General features: G+C 42.8%; 19 non-coding genes across 19 annotated transcripts; all 19 read right to left on the reverse strand.

Annotated features, from left to right (window-relative positions):
* Positions 1-923: 923 nt before the first annotated feature.
* Positions 924-1,006, reverse strand: TRNAL-CAG (transfer RNA leucine (anticodon CAG)). The gene has a single exon. It is a non-coding gene; the product is annotated as a tRNA-Leu (tRNA).
* Positions 1,007-1,638: 632 nt separating this feature from the next.
* On the reverse strand, positions 1,639-1,721 carry TRNAL-UAG (transfer RNA leucine (anticodon UAG)). The gene has a single exon. It is a non-coding gene; the product is annotated as a tRNA-Leu (tRNA).
* A 1,282-nt stretch (positions 1,722-3,003) lies between these two features.
* On the reverse strand, positions 3,004-3,086 carry TRNAL-CAG (transfer RNA leucine (anticodon CAG)). The gene has a single exon. It is a non-coding gene; the product is annotated as a tRNA-Leu (tRNA).
* Positions 3,087-3,718: 632 nt separating this feature from the next.
* Positions 3,719-3,801, reverse strand: TRNAL-UAG (transfer RNA leucine (anticodon UAG)). The gene has a single exon. It is a non-coding gene; the product is annotated as a tRNA-Leu (tRNA).
* Positions 3,802-6,908: 3,107 nt separating this feature from the next.
* On the reverse strand, positions 6,909-6,991 carry TRNAH-AUG (transfer RNA histidin (anticodon AUG)). Its single transcript has one exon. It is a non-coding gene; the product is annotated as a tRNA-His (tRNA).
* A 187-nt stretch (positions 6,992-7,178) lies between these two features.
* Positions 7,179-7,261, reverse strand: TRNAL-CAG (transfer RNA leucine (anticodon CAG)). Its single transcript has one exon. It is a non-coding gene; the product is annotated as a tRNA-Leu (tRNA).
* Positions 7,262-7,894: 633 nt separating this feature from the next.
* TRNAL-UAG (transfer RNA leucine (anticodon UAG)) lies at positions 7,895-7,977 on the reverse strand. Its single transcript has one exon. It is a non-coding gene; the product is annotated as a tRNA-Leu (tRNA).
* Positions 7,978-9,259: 1,282 nt separating this feature from the next.
* TRNAL-CAG (transfer RNA leucine (anticodon CAG)) lies at positions 9,260-9,342 on the reverse strand. The gene has a single exon. It is a non-coding gene; the product is annotated as a tRNA-Leu (tRNA).
* A 1,740-nt stretch (positions 9,343-11,082) lies between these two features.
* TRNAL-AAG (transfer RNA leucine (anticodon AAG)) lies at positions 11,083-11,165 on the reverse strand. Its single transcript has one exon. It is a non-coding gene; the product is annotated as a tRNA-Leu (tRNA).
* Positions 11,166-11,352: 187 nt separating this feature from the next.
* Positions 11,353-11,435, reverse strand: TRNAL-CAG (transfer RNA leucine (anticodon CAG)). Its single transcript has one exon. It is a non-coding gene; the product is annotated as a tRNA-Leu (tRNA).
* Positions 11,436-12,068: 633 nt separating this feature from the next.
* TRNAL-UAG (transfer RNA leucine (anticodon UAG)) lies at positions 12,069-12,151 on the reverse strand. Its single transcript has one exon. It is a non-coding gene; the product is annotated as a tRNA-Leu (tRNA).
* Positions 12,152-13,445: 1,294 nt separating this feature from the next.
* On the reverse strand, positions 13,446-13,528 carry TRNAL-CAG (transfer RNA leucine (anticodon CAG)). Its single transcript has one exon. It is a non-coding gene; the product is annotated as a tRNA-Leu (tRNA).
* A 632-nt stretch (positions 13,529-14,160) lies between these two features.
* On the reverse strand, positions 14,161-14,243 carry TRNAT-AGU (transfer RNA threonine (anticodon AGU)). The gene has a single exon. It is a non-coding gene; the product is annotated as a tRNA-Thr (tRNA).
* A 1,302-nt stretch (positions 14,244-15,545) lies between these two features.
* On the reverse strand, positions 15,546-15,628 carry TRNAL-CAG (transfer RNA leucine (anticodon CAG)). The gene has a single exon. It is a non-coding gene; the product is annotated as a tRNA-Leu (tRNA).
* A 632-nt stretch (positions 15,629-16,260) lies between these two features.
* Positions 16,261-16,343, reverse strand: TRNAL-UAG (transfer RNA leucine (anticodon UAG)). The gene has a single exon. It is a non-coding gene; the product is annotated as a tRNA-Leu (tRNA).
* Positions 16,344-17,367: 1,024 nt separating this feature from the next.
* Positions 17,368-17,450, reverse strand: TRNAP-AGG (transfer RNA proline (anticodon AGG)). Its single transcript has one exon. It is a non-coding gene; the product is annotated as a tRNA-Pro (tRNA).
* Positions 17,451-17,637: 187 nt separating this feature from the next.
* Positions 17,638-17,720, reverse strand: TRNAL-CAG (transfer RNA leucine (anticodon CAG)). Its single transcript has one exon. It is a non-coding gene; the product is annotated as a tRNA-Leu (tRNA).
* A 632-nt stretch (positions 17,721-18,352) lies between these two features.
* Positions 18,353-18,435, reverse strand: TRNAL-UAG (transfer RNA leucine (anticodon UAG)). Its single transcript has one exon. It is a non-coding gene; the product is annotated as a tRNA-Leu (tRNA).
* A 1,285-nt stretch (positions 18,436-19,720) lies between these two features.
* On the reverse strand, positions 19,721-19,803 carry TRNAL-CAG (transfer RNA leucine (anticodon CAG)). Its single transcript has one exon. It is a non-coding gene; the product is annotated as a tRNA-Leu (tRNA).
* Positions 19,804-19,911: the final 108 nt, after the last annotated feature.

The raw sequence follows: 19,911 nt of genomic DNA on the forward strand, positions 1-19,911 counted from the left end.
TCCTTGCTGGAAACAAGAGAGCAGGCCTTGTTTCAGATCAACTGTCCCTAGCAAGGAACGTCTGAGCACATCCATTCTTTTGCTCTCTAGCCCCTGGCTTGGGACTCACCCTCACTGGCTGAGGAGTGAAGTTCTGCATACCAACGTTGCATAGAAGGTATGTTTGTGATTGGTTTGAGATGGGTGGGAGGTCAAAATCAGGGAAAAGAAAGTCACCTTCACTTCTAGTCTCCTCTTCTATGCCTACATGCCGTTCACTCACTCTGTCTTTGTTTCATTCTCTCCTTCCTCAACACCCCATCTCACTCACCCGCTCTATCATTCGTGCTCTTGCCCCTTGCTCTTCATTTCATAGTGGAAACATCTCTTGAATGGAGCATTAGAAAATGAGGTTACATGAAATTAAAAATCTACTTATTGGAAACCAAAAATATCACAAGACTGAATGTAAGCCATTTCTTCAATAAAAGAGATTTTTTAGGCACCCCCCAAAAAACATATAAAACACCACTAGTTCTAGAAGAATATTATACGAGCTTGAAGACAGAATTGGGCAAATTCATTTGCAGTTGAAACAAGTTTGGTACTTATTCAGATATTATATGCACTGTTAATTTTTAGCTGAGATTCTGAAGGAACGCAGAGACAAAATGGACTTAAAGTTTTGTCAGAAGTGGGATTTGAACCCACGCCTCCAGCCTTAACGCAGCACCTTAGACCTCTCGGCCATGCTGACCAAATGTTGCTTGTCCATCTACATAGTGAGAAAGATAGTGTGAACAAAAAACAACACACATCTTAGGCCATGAGTGGCTATAGCAAGAAAAAAACTCACTGCACTTTTCCAAAAAGACAACCATATAAGCCCATGTGAGAGAAATGATCTGATTTTCTCCCTCAAGAAAAAAGATTAAACACAGGTTTGTCAGAAGTGGGATTTGAACCCACGCCTCCAGAAGAGACTGCGACCTGAACGCAGCGCCTTAGACCACTCGGCCATCCTGACTTGCATTTGCAGCACCTTCCACAAGCCAGACAGCCATGCAAGTGGGGTACCGAAAAGGCATGCCCTCAATTTATTTATCCCATTATAAGCATTTCCAACAGATCTTTGAACAATCCATACAGAGCAGTACCTATGAAGAACTCTTTAGACCTTTAATGCGTACAAAGAGAAAGTGCTATTCACCAGCCACTTGAACGGCCCAAAGCTGCTTTGAAATTGAGTCAACAGCCACATCTTGGCTGACTAAAGCAAATTCAACAAGGGATCTCAATGTCACAACATAGGGTGGAATACGCAAATCTAAGCAGCCCCTGATCACAGCCCTGAGGAAATTGCTGTAAGTGTGCTGGAGTCCAGCTGTCTACCAGGTGCTTGGCATTCTTCCAAATTTGCATGGCCTGGCTGGCCAGGGAATACAAGAGCATGACTCTTCTAGATGAGCTCTTACATGGGTCCTAAAATCATTTGGTAAGGATTGCACTTTATCAGCAAGACTTTGTACAACAGAAATATATGAGAAACCCAAGCTCTCTTGACTCTACGAGGACGGAATAACGTCCCAGGTGAAGACGAACAGATGCAACTTCCATCAGATGTTATCCTGATGAAGAAGATTATATCTCCAAAAGTCATGCCAGAAGTGGGCTTCGAACCCACGCCTCCAGAGGAGACTGCGGCCTAAACACAGCGCCTTAGACCACTCGGCCATCCTGACAGTGAAGAGTCCAAAGAAATGTATAAAAGTCACTCAGAAATTTCTGCATCCATGCAAGCTTGAAATAATTTCAACCTTCAAACACAAGGTGCAACTTTTTGCACAGGACAATAAACATAGAAGATCACATATGAAAGCATTTCATTTCACAGGTGTACTGTTTTTATGCTTTTAGAATAACTTATACCTCTCACCAGCTATTTAGGGTTCTGTATCCTACTCACAAAATTACCTTGCCTGCGAACTCTCTCTCTATACACAAACAACTACTGCTCAGGAAGTAGGAAGGCAGAAGGTGGGGCAGTTTATGCAAATTTATGCTGTCAATGTGCCTTGCAGATTCATGCAGAATTTCTAGATCCTTGCTGGAAACAAGAGAGCAGGCCTTGTTTCAGATCAACTGTCCCTAGCAAGGAACGTCTGAGCACATCCATTCTTTTGCTCTCTAGCCCCTGGATTGGGACTCACCCTCACTGGCTGAGGAGTGAAGTTCTGCATACCAACGTTGCATAGAAGGTATGTTTGTGATTGGTTTGAGATGGGTGGGAGGTCAAAATCAGGGAAAAGAAAGTCACCTTCACTTCTAGTCTCCTCTTCTATGCCTACATGCCGTTCACTCACTCTGTCTTTGTTTCATTCTCTCCTTCCTCAACACCCCATCTCACTCACCTGCTCTATCATTCGTGCTCTTGCCCCTTGCTCTTCATTTCATAGTGGAAACATCTCTTGAATGGAGCATTAGAAAATGAGGTTACATGAAATTAAAAATCTACTTATTGGAAACCAAAAATATCACAAGACTGAATGTAAGCCATTTCTTCAATAAAAGGGATTTTTTAGGCACCCCCCAAAAAACATATAAAACACCACTAGTTCTAGAAGAATATTATACGAGCTTGAAGACAGAATTGGGCAAATTCATTTGCAGTTGAAACAAGTTTGGTACTTATTCAGATATTATATGCACTGTTAATTTTTAGCTGAGATTCTGAAGGAACGCAGAGACAAAATGGACTTAAAGTTTTGTCAGAAGTGGGATTTGAACCCACGCCTCCAGCCTTAACGCAGCACCTTAGACCACTCGACCATGCTGACCAAATGTTGCTTGTCCATCTACATAGTGAGAAAGATAGTGTGAACAAAAAACAACACACATCTTAGGCCATGAGTGGCTATAGCAAGAAAAAAACTCACTGCACTTTTCCAAAAAGACAACCATATAAGCCCATGTGAGAGAAATGATCTGATTTTCTCCCTCAAGAAAAAAGATTAAACACAGGTTTGTCAGAAGTGGGATTTGAACCCACGCCTCCAGAAGAGACTGCGACCTGAACGCAGCGCCTTAGACCACTCGGCCATCCTGACTTGCATTTGCAGCACCTTCCACAAGCCAGACAGCCATGCAAGTGGGGTACCGAAAAGGCATGCCCTCAATTTATTTATCCCATTATAAGCATTTCCAACAGATCTTTGAACAATCCATACAGAGCAGTACCTATGAAGAACTCTTTAGACCTTTAATGCGTACAAAGAGAAAGTGCTATTCACCAGCCACTTGAACGGCCCAAAGCTGCTTTGAAATTGAGTCAACAGCCACATCTTGGCTGACTAAAGCAAATTCAACAAGGGATCTCAATGTCACAACATAGGGTGGAATACGCAAATCTAAGCAACCCCTGATCACAGCCCTGAGGAAATTGCTGTAAGTGTGCTGGAGTCCAGATGTCTACCAGGTGCTTGGCATTCTTCCAAATTTGCATGGCCTGGCTGGCCAGGGAATACAAGAGCATGACTCTTCTAGATGAGCTCTTACATGGGTCCTAAAATCATTTGGTAAGGATTGCACTTTATCAGCAAGACTTTGTACAACAGAAATATATGAGAAACCCAAGCTCTCTTGACTCTACGAGGACGGAATAACGTCCCAGGTGAAGACGAACAGATGCAACTTCCATCAGATGTTATCCTGATGAAGAAGATTATATCTCCAAAAGTCATGCCAGAAGTGGGCTTCGAACCCACGCCTCCAGAGGAGACTGCGGCCTAAACACAGCACCTTAGACCACTCGGCCATCCTGACAGTGAAGAGTCCAAAGAAATGTATAAAAGTCACTCAGAAATTTCTGCATCCATGCAAGCTTGAAATAATTTCAACCTTCAAACACAAGGTGCAACTTTTTGCACAGGACAATAAACATAGAAGATCACATATGAAAGCATTTCATTTCACAGGTGTACTGTTTTTATGCTTTTAGAATAACTTATACCTCTCACCAGCTATTTAGGGTTCTGTATCCTACTCACAAAATTACCTTGCCTGCGAACTCTCTCTCTATACACAAACAACTACTGCTCAGGAAGTAGGAAGGCAGAAGGTGGGGCAGTTTATGCAAATTTATGCTGTCAATGTGCCTTGCAGATTCATGCAGAATTTCTAGATCCTTGCTGGAAACAAGAGAGCAGGCCTTGTTTCAGGTCAACTGTCCCTAGCAAGGAACGTCTGAGCACATCCATTCTTTTGCTCTCTAGCCCCTGGCTTGGGACTCACCCTCACTGGCTGAGGAGTGAAGTTCTGCATACCAACGTTGCATAGAAGGTATGTTTGTGATTGGTTTGAGATGGGTGGGAGGTGAAAATCAGGGAAAAGCAAGTCACCTTCACTTCTAGTCTCCTCTTCTATGCCTACATGCCGTTCACTCACTCTGTCTTTGTTTCATTCTCTCCTTCCTCAACACCCCATCTCACTCACTCGCTCTATCATTCGTGCTCTTGCCCCTTGCTCTTCATTTCATAGTGGAAACATCTCTTGAATGGAGCATTAGAAAATGAGGTTACATAAAATTAAAAATCTACTTATTGGAAACCAAATATATCACAAGACTGAATGTAAGCCATTTCTTCAATAAAAGGGATTTTTTAGGCACCCCCCAAAAAACATATAAAACACCACTAGTGCTAGAAGAATATTATACGAGCTTGAAGACAGAATTGGGCAAATTCATTTGCAGTTGAAACAAGTTTGGTACTTATTCAGATATTATATGCACTGTCAATTTTTAGCTGAGATTCTGAAGGAACGCAGAGACAAAATGGACTTAAAGTTTTGTCAGAAGTGGGATTCGAACCTACGCCTCCAGCCTTAACGCAGCACCTTAGACCACTCGGCCATGCTGACCAAATGTTGCTTGTCCATCTACATAGTGAGAAAGATAGTGTGAACAAAAAACAACACACATCTTAGGCCATGAGTGGCTATAGCAAGAAAAAACTCACTGCACTTTTCCAAAAAGACAACCATATAAGCCCATGTGAGGAAAATGATCTGATTTTCTCCCTCAAGAAAAAAGAAGGTTAAATACAGGTTTGTCAGAAGTGGGATTTGAACCCACGCCTCCACAAGAGACTGCGACCTGAACACAGCGCCTTAGACCACTCGGCCATCCTGATTTGCATTTGCAGCACCTTCCACAAGCCAGACAGCCATGCAAGTTTGGTACCGAAAAGGCATGCCCTCAATTTATTTATCCTATTATAAGCATTTCCAACAGATCTTTGAACAATCCATACAGAGCAGTACCTATGAAGAACTCTTTAGACCTTTAAAGCGTACAAAGAGAAAGTGCTATTCACCAGCCACTTGAACGGCCCAAAGCTGCTTTGAAATTGAGTCAACAGCCACATCTTGGCTGACTAAAGCAAATTCAACAAGGGATCTCAATGTCACAACATAGGGTGGAATACGCAAATCTAAGCAGCCCCTGATCACAGCCCTGAGGACATTGCTGTAAGTGTGCTGGAGTACAGCTGTCTACCAGGTGCTTGGCATTCTTCCAAATTTGCATGGCCTGGCTGGCCAGGGAATACAAGAGCATGACTCTTCTAGATGATCTCTTACATGGGTCCTAAAATCATTTGGTAAGGATTGCACTTTATCAGCAAGACTTTGTACAACAGAAATATATGAGAAACCCAAGCTCTCTTGACTCTACGAGGACGGAATACCGTCCCAGGTGAAGACGAACAGATGCAACTTCCATCAGATGTTATCCTGATGAAGAAGATTATATCTCCAAAAGTCATGTCAGAGTGGGATTCGAACCCACGTCTCCAGAGGAGATTGCAGACTAGACACAGCACCTTAGACCACTCGGCCATCCTGACAGTGAAGAGTCCTAAGAAATGTATAAAAGTCACTCAGAAATGTCTGCGTCCATGCAAGCTTGAAATAATTTCAAACTTCAAACACAAGGTGCAACTTTTTGCACAGGACAATAAACACAGAAGATCACATATGAAAGCATTTCATTTCACAGGTGTACTGTTTTTATGCTTTTAGAATAACTTATACCTCTCACCAGCTATTTAGGGTTCTGTATCCTACTCACAAAATTACCTTGCCTGCGACCTCTCTCTCTATACACAAACTACTACTGCGCAGGAAGTAGGAAGGCAGAAGGTGGGGCAGTTTATGCAAATTTATGCTGTCAATGTGCCTTGCAGATTCATGCAGAATTTCTAGATCCTTGCTGAAAACAAGAGAGCAGGCCTTGTTTCAGATCAATTGTCCCTAGCAAGGATCGTCTGAGCACATCCATTCTTTTGCTTTCTAGCCCCTGGCTTGGGACTCACCCTCACTGGCTGAGGAGTGAAGTTCTGCGTACCAATGTTGCATGGAAGGTATGTTTGTGATTGGTTTGAGATGGGTGGGAGGTCAAGAGCAGGGAAAAGCAAGTCACCTTCACTTCTAGTCTCCTCTTCTATGCCTACCTGCCGTTCACTCACTCTGTCTTTGTTTCATTCTCTCCTTCCTCAACACCCCATCTCACTCACTCGCTCTATCATTTGTGCTCTTTCCCCTCGCTCTTCATTTCATAGTGGAAACATCTCTTGAATGAAGCATTAGAAAATGAGGTTACATAAAATTAAAAATCTACTTATTGGAAACCAAAAATATCGCAAGACTGAATGTAAGCCATTTCTTCAATAAAAGGGATTTTTTAGGCACCCCCCAAAAAACACATAAAACACCACTAGTGCTAGAAGAATATTATACGAGCTTGAAGACAGAATTGGGCAAATTCATTTGCAGTTGAAACTGAAGTTTGGTACTTATTCAGATATTATATGCACTGCCAATTTTTTGCTGAGATTCTGAAGGAACGCAGAGACAAAATGGACTTAAAGTTTTGTCAGAAGTGGGATTCGAACCCACACCTCTAGGAGAGACTGCGGCCATAACGCAGCGCCTTAGACCACTCGGCCATCCTGACCACATGTTGCTTGTTCATCTACATAGTGAGAAAGATAGTGCGAACAAAAAAAACACACATCTTAGGCCATGAGTGGCTATAGCAAGAAAAAAAACTCACTGCACTTTTCCAAAAAGACAACCATATAAGCCCATGTGAGGGAAATGATCTGATTTTCTCCCTCAAGAAAAAAAATTAAACACAGGTTTGTCAGAAGTGGGATTTGAACCCACGCCTCCAGAAGAGTCTGCGACCTGAACGCAGCGCCTTAGACCACTCGGCCATCCTGACTTTCTTTTGCAGCACCTTCCACAAGCCAGACAGCCATGCAAGTGGGGTACCGAAAAAGGCATGCCCTCAATTTATTTATCCCATTATAAGCATTTCCAACAGATCTTTGAACAATCCATACAGAGCAGTACCTATGAAGAACTCTTTAGACCTTTAATGTGTACAAAGAGAAAGTGCTATTCACCAGCCACTTGAACGGCCCAAAGCTGCTTTGAAATTGAGTCAACAGCCACATCTTGGCTGACTAAAGCAAATTCAAGAAGGGATCTCAATGTCACAACATAGGGTGAAATACGCAAATCTAAGCAGCCCCTGATCACAGCCCTGAGGAAATTGCTGTAAGTGTGCTGGAGTCCAGCTGTCTACCAGGTGCTTGGCATTCTTCCAAATTTGCATGGCCTGGCTGGCCAGGGAATACAAGAGCATGACTCTTCTAGATGAGCTCGTACATGGGTCCTAAAATCATTTGGTAAGGATTGCACTTTATCAGAAAGACTTTGTACAACAGAAATATATGAGAAACCCAAGCTCTCTTGACTCTACGAGGACGGAATAACGTCCCAGGTGAAGACGAACAGATGCAACTTCCATCAGATGTTATCCTGATGAAGAAGATTATATCTCCAAAAGTCATGTCAGAAGTGGGATTCGAACCCACGCCTCCAGAGGAGACTGCGGCCTAAACACAGCGCCTTAGACCACTCGGCCATCCTGACAGTGAAGAGTCCTAAGAAATGTATAAAAGTCACTCAGAAATTTCTGCATCCATGCAAGCTTGAAATAATTTCAACCTTCAAACACAAGGTGCAACTTTTTGCACAGGACAATAAACATAGAAGATCACATATGAAAGCATTTCATTTCACAGATGTACTGTTTTTATGCTTTTAGAATAACTTATACCTCTCACCAGCTATTTAGGGTTCTGTATCCTACTCACAAAATTACCTTGCCTGCGACCTCTCTCTCTATACACAAACAACTACTGCTCAGGACGTAGGAAGGCAGAAGGTGGGGCAGTTTATGCAAATTTATGCTGTCAATGTGCCTTGCAGATTCATGCAGAATTTCTAGATCCTTGCTGGAAACAAGAGAGCAGGCCTTGTTTCAGATCAACTGTCCCTAGCAAGGAACGTCTGAGCACATCCATTCTTTTGCTCTCTAGCCCCTGGCTTGGGACTCACCCTCACTGGCTGAGGAGTGAAGTTCTGCATACCAACGTTGCATAGAAGGTATGTTTGTGATTGGTTTGAGATGGGTGGGAGGTCAAAATCAGGGAAAAGCAAGTCACCCTCACTTCTAGTCTCCTCTTTTATGCCTACATGCCGTTCACTCACTCTGTCTTTGTTTCATTCTCTCCTTCCTCAACACCCCATCTCACTCACCCGCTCTATCATTCGTGCTCTTGCCCCTTGCTCTTCATTTCATAGTGGAAACATCTCTTGAATGGAGCATTAGAAAATGAGGTTACATAAAATTAAAAATCTACTTATTGGAAACCAAAAATATCACAAGACTGAATGTAAGCCATTTCTTCAATAAAAGGGATTTTTTAGGCACCCCCCAAAAAACATATAAAACACCACTAGTTCTAGAAGAATATTATACGAGCTTGAAGACAGAATTGGGCAAATTCATTTGCAGTTGAAACAAGTTTGGTACTTATTCAGATATTATATGCACTGTCAATTTTTAGCTGAGATTCTGAAGGAACGCAGAGACAAAATGGACTTAAAGTTTTGTCAGAAGTGGGATTTGAACCCACGCCTCCAGCCTTAACGCAGCACCTTAGACCACTCTGCCATGCTGACCAAATGTTGCTTGTCATTCTACATAGTGAGAAAGATAGTGTGAACAAAAAACAACACACATCTTAGGCCATGAGTGGCTATAGCAAGAAAAAAACTCACTGCACTTTTCCAAAAAGACAACCATATAAGCCCATGTGAGGGAAATGATCTGATTTTCTCCCTCAAGAAAAAAGATTAAACACAGGTTTGTCAGAAGTGGGATTTGAACCCACGCCTCCAGAGGAGACTGCGACCTGAACGCAGCGCCTTAGACCACTCGGCCATCCTGACTTGCATTTGCCGCACCTTCCACAAGCCAGACAGCCATGCAAGTTTGGTACCGAAAAGGCATGCCCTCAATTTATTTATCCCATTATAAGCATTTCCAACAGATCTTTGAACAATCCATACAGAGCAGTACCTATGAAGAACTCTTTAGACCTTTAATGCGTACAAAGAGAAAGTGCTTTTCACCAGCCACTTGAACGGCCCAAAGCTGCTTTGAAATTGAGTCAACAGCCACATCTTGGCTGACTAAAGCAAATTCAACAAGGGATCTCAATGTCACAACATAGGGTGGAATACGCAAATCTAAGCAGCCCCTGATCACAGCCCTGAGGAAATTGCTGTAAGTGTGCTGGAGTCCAGCTGTCTACCAGGTGCTTGGCATTCTTCCAAATTTGCATGGCCTGGCTGGCCAGGGAATACAAGAGCATGACTCTTCTAGATGATCCCTTACATGGGTCCTAAAATCATTTGGTAAGGATTGCACTTTATCAGCAAGACTTTGTACAACAGAAATATATGAGAAACCCAAGCTCTCTTGACTCTACGAGGACGGAATACCGTCCCAGGTGAAGACGAACAGATGCAACTTCCATCAGATGTTATCCTGATGAAGAAGATTATATCTCCAAAAGTCATGTCAGAGTGGGATTCGAACCCACGTCTCCAGAGGAGATTGCAGACTAGACACAGCACCTTAGACCACTCGGCCATCCTGACAGTGAAGAGTCCTAAGAAATGTATAAAAGTCACTCATAAATGTCTGCGTCCATGCAAGCTTGAAATAATTTCAAACTTCAAACACAAGGTGCAACTTTTTGCACAGGACAATAAACACAGAAGATCACATATGAAAGCATTTCATTTCACAGGTGTACTGTTTTTATGCTTTTAGAATAACTTATACCTCTCACCAGCTATTTAGGGTTCTGTATCCTACTCACAAAATTACCTTGCCTGCGACCTCTCTCTCTATACACAAACTACTACTGCGCAGGAAGTAGGAAGGCAGAAGGTGGGGCAGTTTATGCAAATTTATGCTGTCAATGTGCCTTGCAGATTCATGCAGAATTTCTAGATCCTTGCTGAAAACAAGAGAGCAGGCCTTGTTTCAGATCAATTGTCCCTAGCAAGGATCGTCTGAGCACATCCATTCTTTTGCTTTCTAGCCCCTGGCTTGGGACTCACCCTCACTGGCTGAGGAGTGAAGTTCTGCGTACCAATGTTGCATGGAAGGTATGTTTGTGATTGGTTTGAGATGGGTGGGAGGTCAAGAGCAGGGAAAAGCAAGTCACCTTCACTTCTAGTCTCCTCTTCTATGCCTACCCGCCGTTCACTCACTCTGTCTTTGTTTCATTCTCTCCTTCCTCAACACCCCATCTCACTCACTCGCTCTATCATTTGTGCTCTTTCCCCTCGCTCTTCATTTCATAGTGGAAACATCTCTTGAATGAAGCATTAGAAAATGAGGTTACATAAAATTAAAAATCTACTTATTGGAAACCAAAAATATCGCAAGACTGAATGTAAGCCATTTCTTCAATAAAAGGGATTTTTTAGGCACCCCCCAAAAAACACATAAAACACCACTAGTGCTAGAAGAATATTATACGAGCTTGAAGACAGAATTGGGCAAATTCATTTGCAGTTGAAACTGAAGTTTGGTACTTATTCAGATATTATATGCACTGCCAATTTTTTGCTGAGATTCTGAAGGAACGCAGAGACAAAATGGACTTAAAGTTTTGTCAGAAGTGGGATTCGAACCCACACCTCTAGGAGAGACTGCGGCCTTAACGCAGCGCCTTAGACCACTCGGCCATCCTGACCACATGTTGCTTGTTCATCTACATAGTGAGAAAGATAGTGCGAACAAAAAAAACACACATCTTAGGCCATGAGTGGCTATAGCAAGAAAAAAAACTCCCTGCACTTTTCCAAAAAGACAACCATATAAGCCCATGTGAGGGAAATGATCTGATTTTCTCCCTCAAGAAAAAAGATTAAACACAGGTTTGTCAGAAGTGGGATTTGAACCCACGCCTCCAGAAGAGTCTGCGACCTGAACGCAGCGCCTTAGACCACTCGGCCATCCTAACTTTCTTTTGCAGCACCTTCCACAAGCCAGACAGCCATGCAAGTGGGGTACCGAAAAAGGCATGCCCTCAATTTATTTATCCCATTATAAGCATTTCCAACAGATCTTTGAACAATCCATACAGAGCAGTACCTATGAAGAACTCTTTAGACCTTTAATGTGTACAAAGAGAAAGTGCTATTCACCAGCCACTTGAACGGCCCAAAGCTGCTTTGAAATTGAGTCAACAGCCACATCTTGGCTGACTAAAGCAAATTCAAGAAGGGATCTCAATGTCACAACATAGGGTGGAATACGCAAATCTAAGCAGCCCCTGATCACAGCCCTGAGGAAATTGCTGTAAGTGTGCTGGAGTCCAGCTGTCTACCAGGTGCTTGGCATTCTTCCAAATTTGCATGGCCTGGCTGGCCAGGGAATACAAGAGCATGACTCTTCTAGATGAGCTCTTACATGGGTCCTAAAATCATTTGGTAAGGATTGCACTTTATCAGCAAGACTTTGTACAACAGAAATATATGAGAAACCCAAGCTCTCTTGACTCTACGAGGACGGAATAACGTCCCAGGTGAAGACGAACAGATGCAACTTCCATCAGATGTTATCCTGATGAAGAAGATTATATCTCCAAAAGTCATGTCAGAAGTGGGATTCGAACCCACGCCTCCAGAGGAGACTGAGGCCTAAACACAGCGCCTTAGACCACTCGGCCATCCTGACAGTGAAGAGTCCTAAGAAATGTATAAAAGTCACTCAGAAATTTCTGCATCCATGCAAGCTTGAAATAATTCCAACTTTCAAACACAAGGTGCAACTTTTTGCACAGGACAATAAACATAGAAGATCACATATGAAAGCATTTCATTTCACAGGTGTACTGTTTTTATGCTTTTAGAATAACTTATACCTCTCACCAGCTATTTAGGGTTCTGTATCCTACTCACAAAATTACCTTGCCTGCGAACTCTCTCTCTATACACAAACAACTACTGCTCAGGAAGTAGGAAGGCAGAAGGTGGGGCAGTTTATGCAAATTTATGCTGTCAATGTGCCTTGCAGATTCATGCAGAATTTCTAGATCCTTGCTGGAAACAAGAGAGCAGGCCTTGTTTCAGATCAACTGTCCCTAGCAAGGAACGTCTGAGCACATCCATTCTTTTGCTCTCTAGCCCCTGGCTTGGGACTCACCCTCACTGGCTGAGGAGTGAAGTTCTGCATACCAACGTTGCATAGAAGGTATGTTTGTGATTGGTTTGAGATGGGTGGGAGGTCAAAATCAGGGAAAAGCAAGTCATCTTCACTTCTAGTCTCCTCTTCTATGCCTACATGCCGTTCACTCACTCTGTCTTTGTTTCATTCTCTCCTTCCTCAACACCCCATCTCACTCACTCGCTCTATCATTCGTGCTCTTGCCCCTTGCTCTTCATTTCATAGTGGAAACATCTCTTGAATGGAGCATTAGAAAATGAGGTTACATAAAATTAAAAATCTACTTATTGGAAACCAAAAATATCACAAGACTGAATGTAAGCCATTTCTTCAATAAAAGGGATTTTTTAGGCACCCCCCAAAAAACATATAAAACACCACTAGTGCTAGAAGAATATTATACGAGCTTGAAGACAGAATTGGGCAAATTCATTTGCAGTTGAAACAAGTTTGGTACTTATTCAGATATTATATGCACTGTCAATTTTTAGCTGAGATTCTGAAGGAACGCAGAGACAAAATGGACTTAAAGTTTTGTCAGAAGTGGGATTCTAACCCACACCTCTAGGAGAGACTGCGGCCTTAATACAGCGCCATAGACCACTCGGCCATCCAGACCACATGTTGCTTGTTCATCTACATAGTGAGAAAGATAGTGCGAACAAAAAAAACACACATCTTAGGCCATGAGTGGCTATAGCAAGAAAAAAAACTCACTGCACTTTTCCAAAAAGACAACCATATAAGCCCATGTGAGGGAAATGATCTGATTTTCTCCCTCAAGAAAAAAGATTAAACACAGGTTTGTCAGAAGTGGGATTTGAACCCACGCCTCCAGAAGAGACTGCAACCTGAACGCAGCGCCTTAGACCACTCGGCCATCCTGACTTGCATTTGCAGCGCCTTCCACAAGCCAGACAGCCATGCAAGTGGGGTACCGAAAAGGCATGCCCTCAATTTATTTATCCCATTATAAGCATTTCCAACAGATCTTTGAACAATCCATACAGAGCAGTACCTATGAAGAACCCTTTAGACCTTTAATGCGTACAAAGAGAAAGTGCTATTCACCAGCCACTTGAACGGCCCAAAGCTGCTTTGAAATTGAGTCAACAGCCACATCTTGGCTGACTAAAGCAAATTCAACAAGGGATCTCAATGTCACAACATAGGGTGGAATACGCAAATCTAAGCAGCCCCTGATCACAGCCCTGAGGAAATTGCTGTAAGTGTGCTGGAGTCCAGCTGTCTACCAGGTGCTTGGCATTCTTCCAAATTTGCATGGCCTGGCTGGCCAGGGAATACAAGAGCATGACTCTTCTAGATGAGCTCTTACATGGGTCCTAAGCTCATTTGGTAAGGATTGCACTTTATCAGCAAGACTTTGTACAACAGAAATATATGAGAAACCCAAGCTCTCTTGACTCTACGAGGACGGAATAACGTCCCAGGTGAAGACGAACAGATGCAACTTCCATCAGATGTTATCCTGATGAAGAAGATTATATCTCCAAAAGTCATGTCAGAAGTGGGATTCGAACCCACGCCTCCAGAGGAGATTGCAGACTAGACACAGCACCTTAGACCACTCGGCCATCCTGACAGTGAAGAGTCCTAAGAAATGTATAAAAGTCACTCAGAAATTTCTGCGTCCATGCAAGCTTGAAATAATTTCAAACACAAGGTGCAACTTTTTGCACAGGACAATAAACACAGAAGATCACATATGAAAGCATTTCATTTCACAGGTGTACTGTTTTTATGCTTTTAGAATAACTTATACCTCTCACCAGCTATTTAGGGTTCTGTATCCTACTCACAAAATTACCTTGCCTGCGACCTCTCTCTCTATACACAAACAACTACTGCGCAGGAAGTAGGAAGGCAGAAGGTGGGGCAGTTTATGCAAATTTATGCTGTCAATGTGCCTTGCAGATTCATGCTGAATTTCTAGATCCTTGCTGGAAACAAGAGAGCAGGCCTTGTTTCAGATCAACTGTCCCTAGCAAGGAACGTCTGAGCACATCCATTCTTTTGCTTTCTAGCCCCTGGCTTGGGACTCACCCTCACTGGCTGAGGAGTGAAGTTCTGCGTACCAACGTTGCATAGAAGGCATGTTTGTGATTGGTTTGAGATGGGTGGGAGGTCAAGAGCAGGGAAAAGCAAGTCACCTTCACTTCTAGTCTCCTCTTGTAGTCTCCTCTTCTATGCCTACCTGCCGTTCACTCACTCTGTCTTTGTTTCATTCTCTCCTTCCTCAACACCCCATCTCACTCACTCGCTCTATCATTTGTGCTCTTTCCCCTCGCTCTTCATTTCATAGTGGAAACATCTCTTGAATGGAGCATTAGAAAATGAGGTTACATAAAATTAAAAATCTACTTATTGGAAACCAAAAATATCGCAAGACTGAATGTAAGCCATTTCTTCAATAAAAGGGATTTTTTAGGCACCCCCCAAAAAACACATAAAACACGACTAGTGCTAGAAGAATAATATACGAGCTTGAAGACAGAATTGGGCAAATTCATTTGCAGTTGAAACTGAAGTTTGGTACTTATTCAGATATTATATGCACTGCCAATTTTTAGCTGAGATTCTGAAGGAACGCAGAGACAAAATGGACTTAAAGTTTTGTCAGAAGTGGGATTCTAACCCACACCTCTAGGAGAGACTGCGGCCTTAATGCAGCGCCATAGACCACTCGGCCATCCTGACCACATGTTGCTTGTTCATCTACATAGTGAGAAAGATAGTGCGAACAAAAAAAACACACATCTTAGGCCATGAGTGGCTATAGCAAGAAAAAAAACTCACTGCACTTTTCCAAAAAGACAACCATATAAGCCCATGTGAGGGAAATGATCTGATTTTCTCCCTCAAGAAAAAAGATTAAACACAGGTTTGTCAGAAGTGGGATTTGAACCCACGCCTCCAGAAGAGACTGCGACCTGAACGCAGCGCCTTAGACCACTCGGCCATCCTGACTTGCATTTGCAGCGCCTTCCACAAGCCAGACAGCCATGCAAGTGGGGTACCGAAAAGGCATGCCCTCAATTTATATATCCCATTATAAGCATTTCCAACAGATCTTTGAACAATCCATACAGAGCAGTACCTATGAAGAACTCTTTAGACCTTTAATGCGTACAAAGAGAAAGTGCTATTCACCAGCCACTTGAACGGCCCAAAGCTGCTTTGAAATTGAGTCAACAGCCACATCTTGGCTGACTAAAGCAAATTCAACAAGGGATCTCAATGTCACAACATAGGGTGGAATACGCAAATCTAAGCAGCCCCTGATCACAGCCCTGAGGAAATTGCTGTAAGTGTGCTGGAGTCCAGCTGTCTACCAGGTGCTTGGCATTCTTCCAAATTTGCATGGCCTGGCTGGCCAGGGAATACAAGAGCATGACTCTTCTAGATGAGCTCTTACATGGGTCCTAAAATCATTTGGTAAGGATTGCACTTTATCAGCAAGGCTTTGTACAACAGAAATATATGAGAAACCCAAGCTGTCTTGACTCTACGAGGACGGAATAACATCCCAGGTGAAGACGAACAGATGCAACTTCCATCAGATGTTATCCTGATGAAGAAGATTATATCTCCAAAAGTCATGTCAGAAGTGGGATTCGAACCCACGCCTCCAGAGGAGACTGTGGCCTAAACACAGCGCCTTAGACCACTCGGCCATCCTGACAGTGAAGAGTCCTAAGAAATGTATAAAAGTCACTCAGAAATTTCTGCATCCATGCAAGCTTGAAATAATTCCAACCTTCAAACACAAGGTGCAACTTTTTGCACAGGACAATAAACATAGAAGATCACATATGAAAGCATTTCATTTCACAGGTGTACTGTTTTTATGCTTTTAGAATAACTTATACCTCTCACCAGCTATTTAGGGTTCTGTATCCTACTCACAAAATTACCTTGCCTGCGAACTCTCTCTCTATACACAAACAACTACTGCTCAGGAAGTAGGAAGGCAGAAGGTGGGGCAGTTTATGCAAATTTATGCTGTCAATGTGCCTTGCAGATTCATGCAGAATTTCTAGATCCTTGCTGGAAACAAGAGAGCAGGCCTTGTTTCAGATCAACTGTCCCTAGCAAGGAACGTCTGAGCACATCCATTCTTTTGCTCTCTAGCCCCTGGCTTGGGACTCACCCTCACTGGCTGAGGAGTGAAGTTCTGCATACCAACGTTGCATAGAAGGTATGTTTGTGATTGGTTTGAGATGGGTGGGAGGTCAAAATCAGGGAAAATCAAGTCACCTTCACTTCTAGTCTCCTCTTCTATGCCTACATGCCGTTCACTCACTCTGTCTTTGTTTCATTCTCTCCTTCCTCAACACCCCATCTCACTCACTCGCTCTATCATTCGTGCTCTTGCCCCTTGCTCTTCATTTCATAGTGGAAACATCTCTTGAATGGAGCATTAGAAAATGAGGTTACATAAAATTAAAAATCTACTTATTGGAAACCAAAAATATCACAAGACTGAATGTAAGCCATTTCTTCAATAAAAGGGATTTTTTAGGCACCCCCCAAAAAACATATAAAACACCACTAGTGCTAGAAGAATATTATACGAGCTTGAAGACAGAATTGGGCAAATTCATTTGCAGTTGAAACAAGTTTGGTACTTATTCAGATATTATATGCACTGTCAATTTTTAGCTGAGATTCTGAAGGAACGCAGAGACAAAATGGACTTAAAGTTTTGTCAGAAGTGGGATTCTAACCCACACCTCTAGGAGAGACTGCGGCCCTAATACAGCGCCATAGACCACTCGGCCATCCTGACCACATGTTGCTTGTTCATCTACATAGTGAGAAAGATAGTGCGAACAAAAAAAACACACATCTTAGGCCATGAGTGGCTATAGCAAGAAAAAAAACTCTCTGCACTTTTCCAAAAAGACAACCATATAAGCCCATGTGAGGGAAATGATCTGATTTTCTCCCTCAAGAAAAAAGATTAAACACAGGTTTGTCAGAAGTGGGATTTGAACCCACGCCTCCAGAAGAGACTGCGACCTGAACGCAGCGCCTTAGACCACTCGGCCATCCTGACTTGCATTTGCAGCGCCTTCCACAAGCCAGACAGCAATGCAAGTGGGGTACCGAAAAGGCATGCCCTCAATTTGTTTATCCCATTATAAGCATTTCCAACAGATCTTTGAACAATCCATACAGAGCAGTACCTATGAAGAACTCTTTAGACCTTTAATGCGTACAAAGAGAAAGTGCTATTCACCAGCCACTTGAACGGCCCAAAGCTGCTTTGAAATTGAGTCAACAGCCACATCTTGGCTGACTGAAGCAAATTCAACAAGGGATCTCAATGTCACAACATAGGGTGGAATACGCAAATCTAAGCAGCCCCTGATCACAGCCCTGAGGAAATTGCTGTAAGTGTGCTGGAGTCCAGCTGTCTACCAGGTGCTTGGCATTCTTCCAAATTTGCATGGCCTGGATGGCCAGGGAATACAAGAGCATGCCTCTTCTAGATGAGCTCTTACATGGGTCCTAAAATCATTTGGTAAGGATTGCACTTTATCAGCAAGACTTTGTACAACAGAAATATATGAGAAACCCAAGCTCTCTTGACTCTACGAGGACGGAATAACGTCCCAGGTGAAGACGAACAGATGCAACTTCCATCAGATGTTATCCTGATGAAGAAGATTATATCTCCAAAAGTCATATCAGAAGTGGGATTCGAACCCATGCCTCCAGAGGAGACTGCGGCCTAAACACAGCGCCTTAGACCACTCGGCCATCCTGACAGTGAAGAGTCCTAAGAAATGTATAAAAGTCACTCAGAAATTTCTGCATCCATGCAAGCTTGAAATAATTCCAACCTTCAAACACAAGGTGCAACTTTTTGCACAGGACAATAAACATAGAAGATCACATATGAAAGCATTTCATTTCACAGGTGTACTGTTTTTATGCTTTTAGAATAACTTATACCTCTCACCAGCTATTTAGGGTTCTGTATCCTACTCACAAAATTACCTTGCCTGCGAACTCTCTCTCTATACACAAACAACTACTGCTCAGGAAGTAGGAAGGCAGAAGGTGGGGCAGTTTATGCAAATTTATGCTGTCAATGTGCCTTGCAGATTCATGCAGAATTTCTAGATCCTTGCTGGAAACAAGAGAGCAGGCCTTGTTTCAGATCAACTGTCCCTAGCAAGGAACGTCTGAGCACATCCATTCTTTTGCTCTCTAGCCCCTGGCTTGGGACTCACCCTCACTGGCTGAGGAGTGAAGTTCTGCATACCAGCGTTGCATAGAAGGTATGTTTGTGATTGGTTTGAGATGGGTGGGAGGTCAAAATCAGGGAAAAGCAAGTCACCTTCACTTCTAGTCTCCTCTTCTATGCCTACATGCCGTTCACTCACTCTGTCTTTGTTTCATTCTCTCCTTCCTCAACACCCCATCTCACTCACTCGCTCTATCATTCGTGCTCTTGCCCCTTGCTCTTCATGTCATAGTGGAAACATCTCTTGAATGGAGCATTAGAAAATGAGGTTACATAAAATTAAAAATCTACTTATTGGAAACCAAAAATATCACAAGACTGAATGTAAGCCATTTCTTCAATAAAAGGGATTTTTTAGGCACCCCCCAAAAAACATATTAAACACCACTAGTGCTAGAAGAATATTATACGAGCTTGAAGACAGAATTGGGCAAATTCATTTGCAGTTGAAACAAGTTTGGTACTTATTCAGATATTATATGCACTGTCAATTTTTAGCTGAGATTCTGAAGGAACGCAGAGACAAAATGGACTTAAAGTTTTGTCAGAAGTGGGATTCGAACCTACGCCTCCAGCCTTAACGCAGCACCTTAGACCACTCGGCCATGCTGACCAAATGTTGCTTGTCCATCTACATAGTGAGAAAGATAGTGTGAACAAAAAACAACACACATCTTTGGCCATGAGTGGCTATAGCAAGAAAAAAACTCACTGCACTTTTCCAAAAAGACAACCATATAAGCCCATGTGAGGGAAATGATCTGATTTTCTCCCTCAAGAAAAAAGAAGGTTAAACACAGGTTTGTCAGAAGTGGGATTTGAACCCACGCCTCCAGCAGAGACTGCGACCTGAACGCAGCGCCTTAGACCACTCGGCCATGCTGACTTGCATTTGCAGCACCTTCCACAAGCCAGACAGCCATGCAAGTTTGGTACCGAAAAGGCATGCCCTCAATTTATTTATCCCATTATAAGCATTTCCAACAGATCTTTG

Source organism: Lissotriton helveticus, chromosome 8 (assembly GCF_964261635.1).
Source record: "Lissotriton helveticus chromosome 8, aLisHel1.1, whole genome shotgun sequence".
NCBI classification, from domain to species: Eukaryota; Metazoa; Chordata; class Amphibia; order Caudata; family Salamandridae; genus Lissotriton; species Lissotriton helveticus.